Genomic DNA, 23,032 nt, shown 5'->3' with positions numbered 1-23,032 from the left:
CATCGCATGTCAGATGGGCCTCTAGAGAGTTCATGTGGATTGGTTGACCGATCAACTAGACAATATACAGAGCTATATGCTGACACAGTGACCGTATAATCCCTCGGTATAGAGAGTTCGAGTGAGAGGGGAGGCCCATGAGAGATAGTAGAGAGAGAGAGAAAGAGCTACTCCCTCCGTTCGATAATGTAGTGGCTATATTTTTTTAAAGTCAAATTTTTGAAACTTTGACCAAGTTTATAAAGAAATTACTTATCTACAATACCAAAGATAAATGATAGTATGAAGTAAGTACATGTTGTGATGAATCTAATGATCGTTCCAGATGTAAATGTTTTTCTCCACATATACCTGGTCAAACTTTTCTGAGGTTTGGCTTTTCAGAACATCCATATGCTCATGGACATGAGAGAGTACCTAACTAGAGAGAGAGAGTGTGTGTGATTGAAATAGAAAGAGTGACTGAAAAAAGTGTGTGTGCATGTGTGAAATATACATGGACAACACATGATAAAGTAGAGAAAAAGCTGGTGTGTCTTAAGCAAACATATCACACATGCATCTTCGACAGCGGAAGCGAGGTGAGGAGATAGTGTGTGGTTGTTTGCAACCGAGAGAGAAAGACCCCTAGCACGTGGCCAAGAGAGGTCTGACAAACAAGGGACAGAGGTCGAGAGAGAAGTATGGAGAAAATGCAGACATGGGGAGAGAGAGTGTATGTTTGTGACAGAGAGATCCCTTGGAGATCGTGATGGGACTGCATGGGTGGGAGATCGAGTGACAAGGTGTGTGCGCGATGGAAGATACCCCAAGAGATATCAAGATAGACGTATGGATGGAAGGAGACAATGATGATGAGTAGCATGTTGTATGGAGGCTGTTGATGAAGTTCGTGCTCGCCGGATGCGGTTTTGGCTCGAGCCGCCTCCGCTTGTTGGCTGCGTCACCGTCCATCTCAACCGGCGGCGACGCCGGTGTACACATGTGCTGGTGTGTGTTGTGTGCTGGCCTGCTGGGTGTGCGCGAGTGCGTCCTTCTGTGCATGCCGCCGCACAGTGATGAATTGTGCGCGAGTGCATCCTTCACGCGGAAGAACTGTGTCCTCAATGCGCCCTCAATTTACTAGCGTGCAGGGTGCTACCCCGAGTGGTTTCAACTTTGTTTACTTCACCGCGTGTCAGATGGGCCTCTAGTTTACTTATTTTCACCCACTGCTACATGGGCTAGCACACGAAGATAGAGAACATGAGCTGACAAGGCAGCATGTGGACTGGTTGACCGGTCAACTAAACAATATACGAAGCTATACGCTGACACAGTGAGCGTATAATCCGTCGGTATAGAGAGTTCGAGTGAGAGGGGAGGCCCGTGAGAGATAGTAGAGAGAGAGAGAAAGAGCTACTCCCTCCGTTCGATAATGTAGTGCCAACATTTTTTTAAAGTCAAACTATTGAAACTTTGACCAAGTTTATAAACAAATTACTTATATCTACAATGCCAAAGATAAATGATAGTATGAAGTAAGTACATGTTGTGATGAATCTAATGATCATTTCAGATGTAAATGTTTTTCTCCGCATATACCTGGTCAAACTTTTCTGAGGTTTGACTTTTCAAAACATCCATATGCTTATGGACGTGAGAGAGTCCCTAACTAGAGAGAGAGAGTGTGTGTGAAATAGAAAGCATGAGTGAAAAAGTGTGTGTGCGTGTGTGAAAGAGACATGGACAACACATGATAAAAGTAGAGAAAAGGCGTGTGTGTGTGTCTTATGCAAACATATCACACATGCATCTTCGACAACGGAAGCAAGGTGAGGAGATAGTGTGTGGTTGTTTGCAACCGAGAGAGAAAGACCCCTAGTACGTGGCCAAGAGGGGTCTGATAAACAAGGGAGAGAGGTCGAGAGAGACTTATGAAGAAAATGCAGACATGGGGAGGAGAGAGTGTGTGTTTGTCATAGAGAGATCCCCTGGAGATCGTGATGGGACTACATGGGTGGGAAACCGAGTGACAAGGTGTGTGCGCTATAGAAGATACCCCGAGAGATATCGAGATAGACGTATGGATGGAAGGAGACAATACGTGTGTTCCTGATGGCTAGTGAGAGATAGTCATACTTAGGGGAGGAGTGCGTGTGCCTATGATGGAGTGAGGGATTCTGGTACTTAGGGGGGGGTGCGTGTCACATAGAGAGAGAACAAGGGCCGAGAGTGTTAGATGGGTCTATGTAGCGCGAGCGAGATATGTGTATGTGTGAACCAGGGAGATATAAAGTTTGAGAGAGATAGAGGAGCCCTGATACGGCTGAGTGCACTAATGCAGGATGCTGCTAATGCGACACTACGATCATAGACCCTTCGACGAAACTGTGTGCGATGCAATAATCACAAATGGGGGTGTAAAAAACCCATCAAAAAAGGTGCAAAACATTTGCGATGGAGGATGCATCAAACACGGTTCAGATTTTAGTTGCGTGTGCGATGGAGGGCATACTGTTCAGTTTAATTAACTGTTTGAGATGAGGAGGAACAAAAGAAATGGGCAACCAGATGAAGGTGTGTGCGATATACAACATACAGTTCACTCGGATGAACTGTTTGTGATTAGGCAACACAAAATAGACGGTCAGCCAGATCAAGGTGTGTGCGATATACGACAATGCGGTTCACTCGGATGAACTATTTGCGTTGAGACAAGAGAACATAAATGGTTCAATATAACAAGATGTGTGTGATACGCGGAAAACAGGTCTGTAATTAGAAATGTGTGCGAAGACCGATAATAACACAGACGATTGCTTCTAATAAGACGTATGTGATATGCTCTGTCTACACAACATATATTGGCCACTGGGGGACGGGCAGTCATCCGGATACGCCATAAGGATGCGAAGAGGCATCCTATATCAGCAAGGACAAGCTATTCCACCAGTAGCTCATGTACTAGAATTCTCAAGTTAAGCATGCTCAAGATGGAGTAGCCATCAGATGGGTGAATGGATGGGAAGTTGTGTTGATGTTAAATTAACTGATAGGATGGGTCATATTTGTCAAATTAAATGACCGATACGACCCATCCGATGAGTTAATTTAACCTCGAGGTCCTTGTTTTTTTAACCCATGTTTAAGAAGGTCTACCACATTACTTTTTGACAATGTGCGATACGTGGCATACAGTTGATCCATCCGACCTGTTTGTGATGGAATAAGCCGTGTGTGTTGTGGGAAAACGCTTGCTAGTATTCAACCGTTTGCGATTGATGAATTCATCACCGACGGGTTCCCTAGTATGGTCCGTATTCATCTGATCATCATCTACTTCTTGTGCTAGCTCGATGTTCCTTCTATGCTAAGTTTCCATTAATTGTTGGTGTTTTATGAACACGCCACTGTTTCCCACCATTTCCTCACCTGTTTCCCGCCACCCAACGATATTGCACATAAACCTAGGTGGCGCACGATGCACGGAGGCGACAAGCGCAACCTATAGCACATCCACCTTTTCCAAGCTTGCCAACCTACCAAAGCGTCGCCTCTGCCGTCAACCTCATCGACGAGGAAAACGAGTAGGCGCCACGGCCCATCAAGGCCGAGGCACTCCCCGGCAACTCAATGGACGGTGCCGTGATGCGCGTCATCGCCAGGATTGAGCAGACCTTTGGCGCATGGCGCTTGAGCGCCGCGAATCAAGATAGGCATGTCAGTGCTGACAGGCTGCAGCTCGCGGCACAACATGATCGATGGTGCACCGCAGAGCAAGCTAGGCGCGTCCCTGCCGATAGGATGCGGCTCGCCGCACGGCGAGACCGTTGGAGCGCCACAGAGCGAGAGGCGCGATGCGCCGCACAACAAGAGTGGATCCATCGGCGTTTGCCTGCTATTGACACAGCATCGCAACTGGGTACACGCCCCGTCAGTACCCCCATTCCTCGCCAGGAGTTGGCAGAGGCCCTCAGCACCGTACTTGCACCAAAGGCCGGTCGCGCCGTACTTGCACCAGACGCCCGTCGTGTCATTCGCATGGGTGGCGCCGTTCGCCTTGTCCGCGGCCCGCTGGATGCCAACGCGCTGGTCCGTAGGCTCGACCGCCTCCTTGGCCCAGGTGTCCACATAGGCGCAGTAGAGGAACATGGCTGTCGCATCCTCGAGCTGGTGATCTCCGATGAAATAGCCAACTTGGAGCTCGAGATTGCGCTTCAGATGTACCGCGAGCGTGTTAACCGCTTGGACGAACGCCTGCACGAGTTCAGGTAGAGCCAAGAGCTACCGTAGGCAAGGGCTGCTGGTCATGGTCTCATGGACGTGTTTTATTTTGTTGAGTTGTTTCAACGTGGATAGCTATGTATTCATAGCAATCATAGTATTGCTCTGTTTATTCCTCTATTTCAATGTGTGTACTCTGTTTTCCGTTCTTATATGTTCTGTTTCGATGTGTGTATATACGCTGTCCATTCTGTATATGTGGATGCTAACAACTAGATTAAAATTAGTATACAAAAATAGATACAAAATTGAATTCATAATATATATATTAATTGTTCATTAGCTCATCATGGAATATATAAATAATATCATCACATATTGAAAGTGCGTTATATCGACTAGAGGGGGGGGGGGGTGAATAGGCGATATTTATGAATTCTTCACTGAGGAATTTCAGGGTGAGGAAATTCCTAAGCGAAGAACTACTTGCAGCGGAATAAGTACTGAGAAGTAAACATAACAGAACACAAGCATGGTCATCATAACGAAATGAAGACAAGCACAAAGTACGGAAAGCGTAAACACAGGATGACACAAGATGAAGACAAACAGACTGAAGAAATTGAACTGAGGAGATTGAGAAAGTCTTCAGTCAAAGTCTTCAAACAGATATGAACAAGCACTCAACACATAACTGAGGAAATGGAAAGGTTGAGGAAATGGAACCAGGTAGCTTGGTGAAGACAATGATTTGGTAGACCAGTTCCAACTACTGTGACAGTTGTACATCTGGTTAGGGTGGCTAGGTATTTAAACCTGAGGGCACACAGTCCCGGACACCCAGTCCTGAACATGCAGTTCAGAACACTCAGTCCTCACCGTATTCCCCTTGAGCTAAGATCACACAAACCTCACCCAATCACTCGTGGTAAGTCTTCAGGTGACTTCTGAACCTTCACAAGCTCGGTCACTCGGCGATCCACAATTTCTCTTGGATGCTCTAGACCATGATGCCTAACCGTCTGGAGGATGCACAGTCTTCAAAAGTAACAAGCGTCGGATCCACGCATGATCAATCTCTTTAGTGATGCTCAATCACTTGGGGTTTGTAGGTGTTCGGGTTTGTGTTTTGGTTTTCCTCACTTGATGATTTTCACTCAAAGTCCTCAGAGGATGGGATGCTCTCAAATGACAAGTGTCAGTTTCTCTCGGAGCAGCCAACCAGCTAGTGGTTGTAGGTGGCGGCTATTTATAGCCTAGGGAGCAGCCCGACATGACAAGACATAAATGCCCTTCAAAGATATGACCGTTAGGTGGGTAGATATTTTGGGACAGCTGCCACAAGGCACAACAACGGTCGGAAATCTGAGTATCAAATTCCTCAGGGCTATCATGTTCCTCACTATGTAGGCAATCCGCACTGGCGAATTCCTAACTCCTCAGTCAGAACAAATTCCTAAGAGACCAGAAGACTTCGTCTCTGTCACTGAATAATATGACTGAACTGTATGAGATTTCCAATGTCTTCACTCGAAGGGATTGGTAGGTGTAGGATTTTGAGTTGAGCATCACATGGAAAATTTTCCTTAGTATTTCCTCGACCCCCTTTAACAGTACGGTGTTTCCTATGACTCAAGAAAGAGAAAATGAAACTATGAAAACAAAAGTCTTCACACTTCATGTTCCTCGAATAAATACCAATCTTCAAGGTCACACCAATTTCTTCACTTTCAAAGTCTTCAGAAAGTCTTCAGAAATCCAAAGTCGAACTTCATTTTTAGGGGTCGACTTTCTCTATAAATATCAAACTCCTCATAGTCTTATAGACCTGTGTACACTCATAAACACATTAGTCCCTTAACCTATAAGTCTTCAATACAGCAAAATCACTAAGGGGCACTAGATGCACTTACAATCTCCCTCTTTTTGGTGATTGATGACAATAAAGGTTAAGTTTTCAACGGGGATAAACATATGAAGTGTAAATACTGATATTGAGGAATTTGATTGCAAGATATAGAAGAACTCCCCCTGAAGATGTGCATAGTGAGGAATTTTCTTTTGAAGCATTGCACACTTTAAAGAATAGAATCATGGAGATCTCCCCCTATATCTTGTAATTCATACACGCATTTGACATAATATGGAGAATTTGAAATGCATGATGAAATATGGTGACTGAGGTATTCAGCATGCGTGCATTAACATATATGAGGAATAAGCATGCAGAAAAACGCATCAAAAGTATCAGAGCACCATCGGGTTTAAGTTTACAACTCGATCCAATAAAGTTTCAGAAGAGCGAGAGTTGTAACTTAGCCAAAAAACGCCCATATAAGATAGACCCGCTTGAAGACTAACTCAAATTTCTCCCCCTTTCTCATCAAATGACCAAAATGATCGAAAATGAGGACTAACGCCCTTGAAGAATATCAAGTTGATGAAGGAGCGCCAGCGTTGTTGGGGTCGTGTGTTGATGTGGAGCCTACCGCAGTGTCGTCCAAGTCTTCATGCTCATCAGTGTCGCGCGATGAAGAATAAGACCCAACCACCAAGCAAGGGACCTTGACCTTCTTGAATTTCTTCGGTGGAGGTGCAGACTAGTCAAAATCTTCCTTGAGACCCATTTTCTTCAGATCTTCACTATAGACATGGGACAGAATAGCCCAGGTGCGACCGAAAACCTCATGGAGATAGTAATGGTTTTTCTTCACCGCATTGTGTTTAGCGGTCATGTTGTGAAGAAATGAACCAAATTGACGCTTAACCCATTTATGGTTTCGATCCACCTTCTAGTGAAGACTAAGCAGAAGCTCACGGCCAGTCATCACACGAGGAGCAGTGGCTTGAGGATTTGGCTTGGAGGCATGGGCAGCAGAATCATGAGTGGCAGAGTCATCATTGGTGGAATAAGATGCAGCTTTGTGAAACTGACCATCCAATGGACGAATGCCTTCATCAATGACAGCAGGAGCCTTGCCTTTTTCACCGGTTGAAGTAAATGTCTGCTTGAGGACTTCAATCGGGGGCAAGTAGCTGAGGTGATTCTGAAAATCAGCCTTGAAGTTGAGTGAAGACCTTGTCCTGAGGAATCTCATAATCCAAGGTGCATAAGGCTTCAGCTCAAACGGAGAAAGTGCAACATTTGCCAGAGTCCTCATGAAGAAATCATGATAGTTGATAGCAATGCTATGAATGATGTTGAATAGCAGATTCTTCATGATGCCAACTAGTTCCTCATCAGATGCGTCGTGGCCTTTGATGGGACTCATTGTTCTCGTCAGAATGCGATAGACGGTTCTGGGCACATAGAGTAAATCCTTTACGAGGAATTTGGTCCTTGGGGCTTGACCGGGCTTCAGAGGCTTCATTAACACTTGCATGTAATGAGCAGTGAGTTCAGGTTCTTGGTACAAGCAATGAGCTCCTTCACTGGGTGGACTAATGGGCAGGGCATGAAGCAATTCAGAGGTCGGTGCCTTATAGTGAGTATTATCGGTCATCCAATCCAAGACCCAGGTGTTGATATCTTCAGGATCACCTGTGATATGCAGAGTAGTGTAGAACTGAAGAATGAGCTCTTCATTCCAATCAAGAATGTCAGTGCAAAAGTTGAGGAGGCCTGCGTCATGAAGCACACTGAGCACAGGAGTGAAACAAGGCAATGATTCCATGTCCACATGAGGGATATGCTCATGGTAGAAGATTTTGTCCTTGTTGAAAAGCAGTGAAGAATAGAAGTTGGCCTGGCTGGCAGTCCAGAAGCTCTTCCTTCTAAGACGAGCAGAATCATAAGGGTTGTAGTCAGTGAAGAACACGTGCTCGCCAAAGAAATCATCAACGAGGAGTGCAGTCAATTGCATCACAACCTTTGGGATCTCAATCTCAGGTTCCACAGGCTGAGGAATTTCAGGTACTTCTTCAGTGGCAGCCTGGGACTTCAATTCTTCATTTACATGTTCTTTAGCACTAGTGGTTAGAATTTCTTCATGGACAAACAGTGTGGCATGTGGTTCATCAGATCCCATTTGTATAGTAGTTACCGGGGACTAAGGGATTTGTTGCAATGGTGTGAAGAGTGGAGAGTTGGGTGCTGACTTTCAGGTACTTCTTCAGTGGCAGCCTGGGACTTCAATTCTTCATTTACATGTTCTTTAGCACTAGTGGCTAGAATTTCTTCATGGACAAACAGTGTGGCATGTGGTTCATCAGATCCCATTTGTATAGTAGTTACCGGGGACTAAGGGATTTGTTGCAATGGTGTGAAGAGTGGAGAGTTGGGTGCTGACTTTCCCAAAAGTTATCACTTAGCACGGGTGTGGTACAACCAGTGTCCACATCTTCATCTTCCATTTCTTAAACGTCGACCTCTTCAGCAGTAAACTGAGGCATAGGCGAGGAGACAACTGGTGTTGAAGGGATTGTATCCACTTCAATTTCTTCATCCATCTACTCTGATGAAGCAGCAGAGGGATTCTCTTCATCGGATTCACTTGGAATCACATATTCTTCATCAAAAGGAACAAGGTCCTTTGATGGCATGGTTGAGATAGGAACATCATCAATTGGGTTTGCAAACGAGCTGGTCAAAGACTTCATCTTCTTTGGGGCTGAAGAATCTGACGAAGCTGATGCCTTCCTTTTCTTCACTGCTGCACGCTCTGTAGCCTTAGTCTTCTTCACTTCTAAAGAAGAGGAAAGATCGGAGTCGGGGTAGGCGCAGGAGGAGCAGAGGAATTTAATTGAGTTTCTTCAGGCATAACTGATGCAGTTGCCCCGACTTCTTCATTTTCTTCAGGCACACCACTAGTGGATGCCCTAGAAATTTCTTCAGCGGCTAGAATGCAGTCATCAGCCCTGGAATTAGCATTTTCTTCAGCAGCCTGATTGTCATCAGCGCTGCTGGCATTTTCTTCAGTCGGCTGAGCAGATGTTTCAGCCTGAGGAATTTCCGATTGCGTTGGGACTTCAACATTTGAAGTGAAGTTGTCAGCGAGTCTCACAAAATGAACCTTGGCTCCCAGCCAATCAGCATGGTATGCGTCAAATTCATCACTGAGTTTCTTGATCTCAGACTGTATATTGACGAGTTCTTCGGTTGTCATAGAGACAACATTTTTCTTCAGGTATCGCTCCTTTTTGTACTGCGCTTTCTTGATTTGCCTGGCCTTCTCAAACTTCCATTTTTCTTCTTGTATGAAATGAGTCAACATATGACTTTGGCCAGGTGTCAGCTTGAAATCAGGCATGGGAGTATTTGGGTCATTGTGCCATAAGTCAATGTACTCAAGGATCAACTTTGGATCCAAAAGCAGAGGCACACTTGTTCCCTTGGCTCTAGCAGCCCTGACTTGCCCGTCTCTGATGATTTCGGCAAGTTCCTCATCATCAGCTTCGTCTTCATCTGACGACACTTGGAAGGCGACCTTCTTCTTCTGAGGACTTGGTCGAGAGCCTTGTCCAGTAGTTGCCTTGGTCTTCAATAGAGTGGGACCAGCTGAAGAATGTAGTGGTGCTGAGGAACTAGCAGATGCTCCTGAGGCAATAGAGATGCCCTTCGTCCTTTGGCATGAGGCGAGATGCGCAGGTGCTGAGGATTTTGTCGTAGCAGCTGAGGACTTGAGCGAAGGAGCTGAGGATTTTGAAGGAGCAGGAGCAGCGTGAGGAGTCGGCCGTGAGGGATTTGAATAGTTTGGCCGAGAGGGCATTGCTGAGGAACTTGGCCGTGAGGGCATTGTTGGTGAAGCACTTGGCTTGTGAGCAGGCTTCTTTGGCATGGCCTTCTTTGGCTTGCTTTGCAGAGGCCTCAGCAGTGGCAACAACAACAACAGAGTCTTCATTGAATTTCCTCACTGCTTCTCTTGCTTGTCTAGCCAACTTGGCCTGGCACTTGGCCCATTCATTAGGATAATCCTCACCGCGCTTGAGGCTGGTGGGATCTGCTTCTTGGCCAGGTGCCAACGGAGGTCTTGGGCATGGAGGATTTAGAGCGAATTTCTTCATGTATTTTGGAGTAACATATCTATACTCCCTCCACTCTCTTTCCCATCTCCTCTCTATTCTTTGGATATGCACTTTGCGCTCATTCTTGGTTTCCTTTCCATGAGTGGCCTCATCAGGAGCGCAATAGTCCTTGTATATGTCATCAGGGATCTCAAAAGCAGTATTGACCAAAGGCCTCTTTCCTCCTTTCTGTGGCTTCTTACCGTCAGCCATTTTCTTCAGCTGAGGAATTTGAACAATGGAATTCTCTGAAGATGTACGCAACTTTTTTTCGAGGAACGCTGCAAATGAGTTAAGTTGATGAGAACCTAGTGATTCAGCAGCTGACATAAGTACCTATGAACAGAGTATAGTTGTGAGGAATTTGGAGAGGTCATATGCGTTCTCAGAGGTTTTTCAAAAAGAACAAGTTTGAGGAATTTGACCAGATGTCTTGAAGAATTTCACTAAGCGTTCTTTGTCTTAGGTTCTAGAGATGTATAGATCAAAAATCCACACATTTGAGGAATCTTGAATAAAAACATAGCTTAGAGAAACGAATCAAGAACAGATGACATGTGAGGTGTTTTAGTGTGTGAAGATATGAAGAAAAACACCTTTGAGGATTTTGCAGAAATCATTTGAATCAAAGAGGGCAGTAAAAGTAACTTTTAATTACCCTAGACGAAGAACACGACGAACTGGGAAGTGGAGTTGTGAAGTTCGTCAGTGCAGATCTTCCACGCCCTAACCCGGCAGAGGAAGACAGCTACGACGGCGGCAGAGTGAAGAAATTTGTGGCCCGCGCGAGTATGACGGGACGAGGTCGAGGCAGTGAAGCTCTTCTTCACCGGCGACGATGAAGTAGAGGCGGCGCTAGGGTTTGAGAAGCTCGAGCTGGAGTGAGGTCGAGCGGAGTAAAAGAGAAGTGAGGAAGGGGAGGGGGGTATTTATAGCCATGGTGAAAAACTGTTCGCCCGAAGAATTTGGACGAACGTGCCCCTAACCCTTCTCATTCGCTTGACATGTGTCACCCACGTACTGAGAAGTGGAGATCATGTGAGATCGTGGGTGAATGGATAGGTGTTATCGTGGGATGTGGAACGGTTTGAGTGGCAAAGCTGAAAATTTAGATAAGATAGGTTTTAAAGTTCTGTTCGCAATTTCTTTAGCTAACAAGGACACAGTGAATATTTTGAACGAGTTTCAAATAGAATGCACATGAAGAATTTGTGAATAGAATGGGTTGAGTTTAGCACAGAGGGGGTAGGGTCCGATCACATTCACTTAGCAGAAAAAAGCAACTTGAAGAATTAGCAATAAGGGAATGCTGTAGCCAATGAAGAAAAACGACGGAAACAGTGAAGACAATGCAAAGTTGAAAAACAACTGAGGAATTTCAAAGAGGAAAAGCTCAAATGAAGATTTTCAACTTTTGGTGGTGGCGTGACCCACCGTATAAGAATGATGATTTCAGACACCGCGTACAATTGTCGTAGGGTTCTGAGAATCAAATTCTTCGTTAATTTATTCACACTTAGAGTGTTAGTCTTCATTGATGGAAGAAAAACATTTCTTCATGTGTTGCACATCTAAGTCATCAATTTTGCATAAGTGTTAGGATGAGTGTCCTTTTCAAAGAACATTCGAAGATTCTAAGATATTTAGCTCACACTGCAACTTGCTAAATCTCTTCTCATCCAAGGGCTTTGTGAAGATATCGGCTAGCTGTTCTTCAGTCTTCACATGCTCAATAGAAATGTCGCCCTTCAACACATGATCACGAAGAAAATGATGAAGAATCTGGATATGCTTTGTCTTCGAGTGCTGAACTGGGTTGTGAGCAATCTTGATGGCACTCTCATTGTCATAGAAGAGAGGCACATTCTTCACGTTGACGCTGTAGTCCTTGAGAGTTTGCTTCATCCACAGCAATTGAGCACAGCAAGAACTAGCAGCAATGTACTTAGCTTCAGCAGTAGACAGTGATACGCAGTTCTATTTCTTCGAGGACCAATAGACCAAAGATTTTCCGAGCAAATGACATGTACCAGATGTTGACTTGTGGTCCACATGATCACCAGCATAGTCAGAGTCAGAATATCCAATGAGATCAAAAGCCGAGCCCTTGGGGTACCATAATCCAAGTGTTGGTGTGTGATCTAGATATCGAAGAATATGTTTCACAGCCTTATGGTGTGATTCCTTCGGTGTAGCTTGAAATCAGGCACACATGCAAACACTAAGCATTATATCTGGCCTAGATGCACATAAGTACAATAAAGAACCAATCATGGAGCGGTATACCTTTTGATCAAAGTCAATACCATTTTCATCAGTGCATAGATGGCCATTTGTGGGCATAGGAATTTTGACGCCTTTGCAATCTTGCATGCCGAATTTCCTCAGTACATCCTTGAGGTATTTCTCCTGAGAATATGCCATTGCATTGTTGACGAATTTGAAGACCTAAGAAGAATTTCAATTCTCCCATCATAGACATTTCATATTCCTCCCTCATCATATAACCAAATTCATCAGTATAACATTGGTTAGTACAACCAAAGATAATATCATAAACATATATTTGGCACACAAAAAGTTCACCATCATAAGATTTAGTGAAAAGAGTAGGGTCGAGTGAACCGGGTTTGAAGCCTTTCTTCATGAGGAATTCCTTCAAAGTATCATACCACGCCCGTGGGGCCTGCTTGAGGCCATAGAGGGCCTTATTGAGTCTGAAGACTTTGTCAGGATGCTTTGGATCTTCAAAACCTGGTGGTTGAGCAACATATACTTCTTCCTCAAGCTTACCATTGAGGAATGCACTTTTCACATCCATTTGATATAAAGTGATATCATGATGGTTAGCATAAGCAAGTAATATGCGAATAGCCTCAAGTCTAGCAACAGGTGCAAAAGTTTCATCGAAGTCAATTCCTTCAACCTGTGTGTAGCCTTGAGCTACAAGCCGGCTTTATTCCTCACCACAAGGCCATTTTCATCTTGCTTTTTGCGGTAGATCCACTTTGTGCCAATGATATTGTGCTTGCGAGGATCTGGACGTTTGACCAGTTCCCAGACATTGTTGAGCTCGAACTGATGCAATTCTTCTTGCATGGCCTGAATCCACTCAGGCTCCAGAAATGCTTCATCTACCTTAGTGGGCTTTGTGATAGAGACAAAAGCAAAGTGCCCACAAAAGTTAGATAAATGCGAAGCTCTTGAGCTTGTGAGAGGACCTGGAATGTTGACGCCGCTGATGATTTTCTCAATTTGCACTTCATTTGCGATGCGAGGATGAGCGGGTTGACGTTGAGGAATTTGATCAGCATTTTCTTCAGCCCCATTTTCCTCAGGTGCACCAGCATGACGTTCTTCATGGTCTGGAATAACTTCTTCAGCAGATTCTTCAGTAGGAATGACATCCTCTATAGCCTTGAGCTTAATAGATTCCTCAGGAGGTATTTCATCTGTCACAGGAGGTAGGTGCTTTCTTTGCGAGCCATTAGTCTCATCGAACCGCACATCTATAGTTTCAACAACCTTGTGATGACAGGTGTTGAAGACTCTGTAGGTGTGCGAGTCCTTACCATAACCGAGCATAAAACCTTCATGTGCTTTCGGTGCAAATTTAGAACTGTGATGAGGATCTATAATCCAACATTTAGCACTGAGGACTTTGAAATAACTCACATTGGGTTTCTTGTCAGTGAGGAGTTCATATGCAGTCTTCTTGAAGAATTTGTGAAGATATACTCTGTTGATGATGTGGCATGCAGTATCAATTGCCTCAGGCCTGAAGCGAGGAGGCGTCTTGTACTCATCAAGCATAGTGTGGGCCATCTCCACAAGAGTCCTGTTCTTGCGCTGCACGACACCATTTTGCTGAGGAGTATAAGGAGCAGATAATTCATGAGTAATACCAAGTTCATCAAGATAGTCATCAAGGCCAGTGTTCTTGAACTCAGTTCCATTATCACTCCTGATGTGCTTGATCTTCACACCAAAGTTGGTTGAAGCCCTCGAGGAAAATCGTTTGAAGACTTCCTGCACTTCAGTTTTGTAAGTGATAATATGGACCCATGTATATCGAGAGTAATCATCAACAATGACAAAGCCATATAAGGATGCAACATTAGTAAATGTGGCATAGTGAGTGGGGCCAAAGAGATCCATGTGAAGCAATTCAAATGGTCGAGTAGTAGTCATGATAGTCTTTGCTAGATGCTTGGCCTTGGTCATCTTTCCAGCTTCATAGGCTCCGCATAAGTGATCCTTGAGGAATTTGACATTTTCAATGTCAATGACATGCTTCTTCTTCATGAGCGTGTGCAGATTCCTCATGCCAGCATGACCAAGTCATCGATGCCATAGCCAGCCTTCTGAAGCTTTTACAAGTAGACATGTAGCAGGTTGTGGTCCTATAGAGAAATCAACAATATACAAATCTCCTCTCCTAAAGCCTTCGAAGACTTTGGAATGGTCAGCTTTCCATGATCACAACACAACGATACTTGCCAAAGACAACCACCATATCAAGATCACAAAGCATTGAGACAGACATGAGGTTGAACCCTAAGGACTCAACAAGCATGACTTTGTCCATGTGTAGATCCTTTGAGATTGCAACCTTACCTAGACCCAATACCTTGCTTTTACCTTTGTCAGCGTAGGTGATGTGCTTCAGCTGTGATGGAGATAAAGTAGTGTCCATCAATAAGCTCCTGTCACCAGTCATGTGATTTGTACATCCACTATCGAGGACCCACTCAGTGGCTTTGGGTTGATCATCCTACAGATGAATTAGTGCAACTTACGAACTCATATACTTCATCAGTGAAGAATTTGACATCAATTTCATCAGACAATAGAACAGATAAAACAGTATGAGGACGTGAGAAATGAAAATTCATTTCTTCATGATTAGCTTGCGTCCTTTCAAGCATATCCAGGTCTTCAGAAAATTCATCAGACGTTTAAGTTCGTCTGGAGACCTGACCCTGCATAAGAGGTTAGTTCTTTTTCTTCACCACCCACATCTGAAGGGGCGGCAAAGAGTTCATCATTCTGCGAGCTCCATAAGAGAAAGGTGGCATAGATGCCAATCCACTTCGTTTCACATAAGAGTGGTTAGGGTAAGCATAAGAGTAAGCAGAGAAATTCTTCGAGGACTTATGAACATAATGATTTGAAGAATAATGCACATACCCATAATCCTTAGACCTTCCCTGCAAAACAGAGTTGTTAGCATGATGATAATCATATGAGGACTTTTATCCTTTTGAGGAATTTGATCCAGGTGAAGAATTTGGTCCGTTTGAGGACTTGGATCCATATGAAGAATTTGGTCCACATGAAGAATTTGATCTGGGGTTCCTATTCTTCACAGGTGGCGTCATGATGACATTCACCTGAAGATTTTCAAGGCATCTTTTGGGAACCCAGATTTTCTTCATAGGAGGACCGTTCCTGCAGTTAGTGCCAACATATCTAGCAAATACTTCACCATTCTGATTTTTGAACAGTTTATAGTTGGAGTCAAATGACTCATCAGAAGAATGAGGAGATTCACATGTAAAGCCAGATAAGGTAGATGGATCCACTAAAGGTCCCTTTGCAGCAACCCATAAGGTTTTGGGATACTGCTCATGTTTCCAGTAGGTCCCATCAGCATTGATTTTCCTCTCAAATGCAATACCCTCTTTCCTAGGGTTCCTGTTGAGGATCTGCTTTTTAAGCACGTCACAAAGAGCCTGACGCCCTTTGAGGCTTTTGTACATGCCTGTCATATACAATTCCTTCAGCCCTGCATCATCAGTAATACTAGCAATGTCCTCAGACGAGGAATCAGTGATAGCAAAGGCAGTTGAAGAATTTGCAGCAATGGAAGTATTTGAGCATTCAGGTGAAGAATTAGCAGTTTCACGTTCAATGCACTTCAAGCATGGAGGAACAAATTCATCCTGAGTAGCGTTGATCTGTTGAGCAAGTAATGAATCACGCTCCTTCTGAAGATCTTCATAACTCACTCTTAACTTCTCAAGGTCTTGCTTTCTTTGAAGAAATTCATAAGAAAGCTACTCATCATCAGATAGGAGAGTGTTATGATGACCTTGAAGATTGTCAAACTTGGACTGGAGTCCCTGAAGAATTTCAGCCAAAGCCTTGGAGCAATCCATTTCTTCACCCAACATATCGTCGCTCTCATTTAGCATATTCTGAACTTTTTCCAAAGCTCTTTGTTGTTTAGTGGCAAGGGAAGCAAGTTTGACATGACTGGGTCCAAATTCATCACCAGATTCATCATCACTGGACTCAGATAAGTAACATTCAGTTACCTTGGCACCTTTTGCCATAAGACATGGTGCAGAGGATGATGATTCTAGATTGAAAGTCATAGCCTTGCGTGATTCCATGAGGTCCTCGAACCAGGGTTCATGGAGAGATCAATGACTTTCATAGACCTCAGAGAGTCGGTCCCAGATGAGTTTCGCATGGCTGAGATGCATAACATTCCTGAACTGGTTTTGTGACAAGCTGGAGCAGATGATGTCCTTCACCGCGAGGTTGAGTAGCCTGTACTTGCGAGTATCATCAGCCTCCGCCATCTTGCATAGGTCAGTAAGACCAATTTCGGTGATGGTCCAGAGTTCGCTGTTCATCGCCATCCGGGGAGGCGACCGGACGCTCGGGGGCGCGGAGGAGAGCCAGAGGGGCGGAGCCTCGTCCGCGAGCATGTGCGCGTGTGCGTGAGTGGCGGACGACGGAGCAGCAGGCGGACGCCGGCTGGGAGGCGCGAGGCGGAGGAACCGGCCAGCTCCCAACGGGCGATGTAGACCTCCAGGCTTGGGCAGAGGAGCAGCGGAGCTGGAGCAACATGGAGCAGCGGCCCAGTGCGCAGGGGGCTGCAGCGATGCCGCGGGAAGGGAGCAACGCCCGGAGCAGCGTGCGGAGGCGGGCGTACGCCGGACGGTCGTGGTGGAGCGGAGCGAGGCAAAGTATGGCTAGTGTACGGGGCAATGCCCGACTTGCATCTGACAAGTTTTTTGGATAGAGCATGGCCATTATCTGGGCTATGAGTTTGGGAAGTGTACGAGGCATGTATGGCTATGGTTTGACCATACTTTGACTTGTATCTAGCTAGCTCGCAAAGATGGCATGTAGAGGACCGAATGCGCGTTCCGGCCAGAGCAAGGCATAGCGCAGAGGGGAGCCGACGCGAGCGGCACGTGGATGGACACAGCAGACCGAGGCGAGGCATCACGCGTGGCGCGTGCACGGACGGGCGGCCGGCGCTACGTTGGTGATGACGAAGATGGCGAAGCCGACGACGAGGATGCGCCATCCCGCACGGCCGCTCTAGGGGCGGGTCGAAGTCGAGCCCCCGAGCACTACCGGAGAGATGGTGCGACGCCGCGGCGGTGATGGCGAAGATGGTCCCGCCCGGACTGCGAAACCAATAGCAGCGCGGTAGCATAGTACCACCCCACGGTGGGCGCCAAATGTCGTGGTATTCTCACGGGGGGTGCAAGACGACATATGCCACAAGGTGGCTTAGTGTGCGGGCAAGACTGTTGCCGGAATATCCAGGGACGGGTATGTGAGTAGCACGTGCTAGTTTACCCAGGTTCGAGGCTCTCCGGAGAGATAACACCCCTACTCCTGCATGTCTGAGTATATATCTGGGGTGTACGTCGGGCAGTACAAGGTGCTCCTGGAGCTGTATCTGAGGTCAGTGCCATAGGCATCTAGCCTCGTATATATGCGGGTGGCCGGATGAGCATGGAAGCTCTAGTGGCCGAGTGGCATGGGGCTGCCTAAATGGGTGTGTGCTCGTGGACATGTATGCATGCATATGTGTGTGGATGGCTGGCTAGCTAGCCCTCTTGCTAGCTAGCTTGCTTGTGTGTGTGTGCGTGAGTCCATCCCCTGATGGATGGATGTGTGCCTATATATATAGGAGTTGGCATGGGTGGTAGTGGCTTTGGTTGTAAGCTACCTTGGGTAGCTTACAAGCCAAGCTATGTAGGCATGGCTAGTGGCATGGTGCATGTCATGCTTGTCCCCTAGGGTACTTTATAAATCAGAACCCAGGGGACACGGTACATTGTAGATGACGTCGCGGTATAGTCGTCCCGTCGGTGTCTCGTCAGGCTGTAGTTGACTTCGGGCAGTCGGCTGGTTGGAGCAGCCGGCAGCTAGCAGCCGGCCTAGTGGAGCAGTCGGCAGCCAGCAGCCGGCCTGGTGGAGCAGTCGACAACTAGCAGTCGGCCTGGTGGAGCAGTCAGTAGCCAGTAGTCGGCCTGGTGGAGCAGTCAGCAGCCAGCAGTCGGCCTGGTGGAGCAGTTAGCAGCCAGCAGTCGGCCTGGTGGAGCAGTCAGCAGCCAACAGTCGTCCTGGTGGAGCAGTCAGCAGCCAACAGCCAGCCGCCGGCCAGGTAGTTGGACTGAGGGGCCTTGCTAGCCCCGATGTCTTGAATTCTTGTCTCGCCGTCTTCGGGGTATCCGTGTCCAATTACTCCGACACAAGTTCTATAATGAAAATTTCCCACTAGTATATGAAAGTGACAACATAAGAGACTCTCTATCATGAAGATCTTGGTGCTACTTTGAAGCACAAGTGTGGTAAAAGGATAGTAACATTGTCCCTTCTCTCTTTTTCTCTCATATTTTTTGGGCCTTCTCTTTTTTCTCTTTTTTTGGCCTTTCCTTTTTTTTTCATCCGGAGTCTCATCCCGACTTGTGGGGGAATCATAGTCTCCATCATCCTTTCCTCACTGGGACAATGCTCTAGTAATGATGGTCATCACACTTTTATTTACTTACAACTCAAGAATTACAACTCGATACTTAGAACAAGATATGCCTCTATATGAATGCCTCCGGCGGTGTACCGGGATTGCGATGAATCAAGTGTGACATGTATGAAAAATTATGAATGGTGGCTTTGCCACAAATACGATGTCAACTACATGATCATGCAAAGCAATATGACAATGATGATGCGTGTCATAATAAACGGAACGGTGAAAAGTTGCATGGCAATATATCTCGGAATGGCTATGGAAATGCCATAATAGGTAGGTATGGTGGCTGTTTTGAGGAAGATATAAGGAGGTTTATGTGTGAAAGAGCGTATCATATCACGGGGTTTGGATGCACCGGCGAAGTTTGCACCAACTCTCAATGTGAGAAAGGGCAATGCATGGTACCGAAGAGGCTAGCAATGATGGAAGGGTAAGAGTGCGTATAATCCATGGACTCAACATTAGTCATAAAGAACTCACATACTTATTGCAAAAATCTACAAGTCATCAAAAACCAAGTATTACGTGCATGCTCCTAGGGGGATAGATTGGTAGGAAAAGACCATCCACTACAAAAAAAGACACATCTGTGACATTTTGGGCCGAACGATTTTTTTTCCTGTCATACATATGACACTTCTATGACGATAATTGTGACAAAACCCGGTATCATCATAGATGTGGTGGGCTCCTACTTCTATGACAAAAAATCATGATAGAAAATGGGATTTTCGTCCTGGGCGGGCCAGAGACGCAGCTGCATGACAATCTTTGGGCCGTCCATGACGGAAAAAACAATGGTAGAAGCGAGGGCGAGGAAAATTTCGGGGAGTTCCCAGTTACGGTGGGAGGTCGGGGGCCGAGTGATGTGCGTTTCTCTCGTACACGTACGCGCGTGTGTGTGAGGCGTTGGCTCTAACTGAACCCGAGCGAGGCGTTGGGCTCTAACTGAACCCGAGCGATTGCACTGCAGGCTACGTGTTACTGAACCCGAGCGATCGATCGATGGCTATTAACTGAACCCGGTCGAGCGATTCCTTCGCTACTGCTGCTAACTGAAGCCGATCGATGATGCCTCTGGATGAACAGTGAGCGTTGCGGGGGGGGGGGGGGGTTGGATGAACAGTTCTCGGTGGGGTGGATGAACAGGACCCCGTGGTGTTGCCTCTGGATGAACAGGACCCCGATCGATCGAGCCGGTTGGGGCTAGATGAACAGGACCCCGTGGAGGGCTGGATGAACAGGACCACCCCGTGGAGGGCAGGATGAACAGTAGACGGTGGAGGGCAGGATGAACAGTAGCCCGTGGAGGGGTAGTTGAACAGGAGCCCGTGGAGAGGGCTGGTTGAACAGTAGCCGGTGGAGTAGCGCGCGATGGAGGCTGGATGAACAGGAGCCCGTGGATGAACAGTCGCAGGTGGAGGCTGGAGGGGGTCGACGGTGGATGAACAGTAGCTCGTGGAGGCTGGAGGGGGTCGACGGTGGAGATGAACAGTATCCCATGGAGTCCCGTTTTGCCCCACGCCACACCCCTCCCGATGAACAAGACCCCCATTTCGACCGTAGCGCTCCAACACAAGTCCGTTTCCTCCATTTTGCGGTACGCCACACCCCTCCCGATTGACAGGACCCCTGTTTCGACCGTAGGAGGTCCGTTTCCTCCGTTTTGCGGTACGCCGGACCCCTCCCGATCAACAGGACCCCGTTCCATACGTAGGAGGTCCGTTTCCTCTGTTGTGCGGTACGCCAGGCCTCGTTTCCATCGCCTGTTCTGTCCAAGCCCTCCCGATGAACACAACCACGCATTCCGTTCCGACCCAGCCGGTTGGCTCCCACGCGTTCCGTTGCCTCCCGATGAACACGATGCATTCCATTGCCTCCCCATGAACACGACGCATTCCGTTGCCTCCCCATGAACACGACGACGACGCTGTTTCTCCGTTCCGACCTAGCCATGTCAACGAGCCCTCGCCGTATGTATGCGCGAGTAGGCGTTCGAGACCCCGCCTGTATGTACACATACGTGGCCGTATTTTCTTTCTTGCACCCTGGCCGCCTCTACTACGACACGTGCGCACCTCTACATCCACCAGTATATATGTACGTACACGTTCGTGACCAGAATGACAATGCTACGTACGCTTCGACCAGGTGGGTCCCGACTGTTAGGCACTTCCTTGCGTGCGAAGATGTAGCTGGTGGGTCCCAGTAGTCAGGGGGCGAAATATGGTGGCCCGTCCGGTGGGTCCCCGCTGTCAGGTGGAGGAATAATTATTTTGCATGTAATAAGGAGGCACTTCCTTGCTGCGGCTGTGGACCCAACTGTCAGCCTCTCCACGTACAGTCCATGTCCGATGGAAGCCGTTCCTTGACCACGTTGACCACGCCGCGCCGAGAGCACCAGGGCGGTGGATGACGGCAAGGCCTAGGAAGGGGACGACGCGGAGCCGAGGAAGACGCTGTAGTGGATGCCCACGTGTAGAGGAGTACGAGGGCACTGGTTCGCTGCGGTGTGAGGCTACCATCGCCATAGAGTAACAGGAGGTGTGGGTGAGTAGAGGGATGGCCTGGCCAGCGGTGGGAGTAGTAGGGTGCGGTGAGGCCTCCGTCGCATCGCAGCCGACCACGGGAGGCAGGAGCACGAGGCACGACCGGCGCTGGTTTGGGCGGCTGGACCAAGAAGACCAGAGGTTGAAGAAGCACTACGGCCGTTGGATGGACATCGTACAGTCACTGGAGCTAGAATCGTGCATATTGACTAAGTTGACAAAGCCCTCCGTCCCCGTCAACTTAGTAGGCCCACAAGTCAGCCTGCCACTATACTGGGTCCCAGCTAACAGGGGGAGTATTCATTTTTTTGTGCGTAATAAGGAGGCACTTCCTTGCGTGCGAAGATATAGCTGGTGGGTCCGAGCTGTCAGCGGCGGTAACATTTTTTTCACGAAATACAAAGGCCCTTTCGGTGGGTGCCTGATGTCAGGTGGAGGAATCATTATTTTGCGTGTAATAAGGAGGCATTTCCTTGCGTGCGGCCGTGGACCCAGCTGTCGGCCTCTCCACGTACAGTCCACTTCAGATGCATGTCGGTCGTTAACCACGTTGACCAGGCCGCGCCGAGAGCACCAGGGCGGTGGACGACGGCGAGGCCTAGGAAGGGAACGACACGGAGGCAGGGAAGACTCGGCAGTTGTTTCCCACGCGGAGGTGAGTACAACTGTACGAGGGTTTACTGGTTTGTCTGCCGTCGCCGGAGAATAACAGCAGGTGTGGGTGAGTAGAGGGATGGCTAGGCCAGCGATGGGAGTACGGTGGGGCGGTGAGGCCTGCGCGGCAGCACAGCCGGCCGCGGGGAGGAGGGAGCAGGCAGTCCCGCCGACGCTTGTTTGAGCGGCTGGAGCAGGAAGAGCAGAGATTGAAGAAGCACGACGGCCGTTGGATGGACATCCAACAGTCACTGCTTGTGCGTCAACCTTTTTTTAGGAAAGCCTCAAATATGTGGAAATAGCATACATCGCATCTGCCATTATTTCTAATAATGTTCAGCCTATTTGCTAATTCTTAAGGTTTTTTGGAGCCCATATTCTTTTTGTTAGGATTACAGCCCAAATTGTGGCCACGGTTAAAAAATTATACGAAATTTTGCATATTTCGGTGCGATCCGAACTGTTTTTAATCCCGAAATTTCAACTCACATTCAAACTGATTTTAAAAATAAATGTATATCAATATAAAATCCAACAAATTCTCCATGCATAAAAATTAATGTAATTTAAAATCTTGAAATGAAAAAAAGATATTTGAAACTAATTGCCGGTTTGATGTGTTTTAAAAATGTACAACCCATTTCTCATTACTGATGGGCCATTTTGTCGGCCAGCCGAATGAAAGCTCTCCTCGTCTTGAAAGATTTCCAGGCCAATAGGCCTGACAAAGCGACTTACTTGGCAAATCACAAAAAAACTGGGCTGTGGCCGTGGACCCAGCTGTCAGCCTCTCCACGTACAGTACTCTTCCGATGGAAGTCGTTCCTTGACC

This window comes from Triticum aestivum, chromosome 2A (assembly GCF_018294505.1).
Source record: "Triticum aestivum cultivar Chinese Spring chromosome 2A, IWGSC CS RefSeq v2.1, whole genome shotgun sequence".
In the NCBI taxonomy this organism is placed as follows: Eukaryota; Viridiplantae; Streptophyta; class Magnoliopsida; order Poales; family Poaceae; genus Triticum; species Triticum aestivum.
This window is presented reverse-complemented; position numbering follows the sequence as displayed.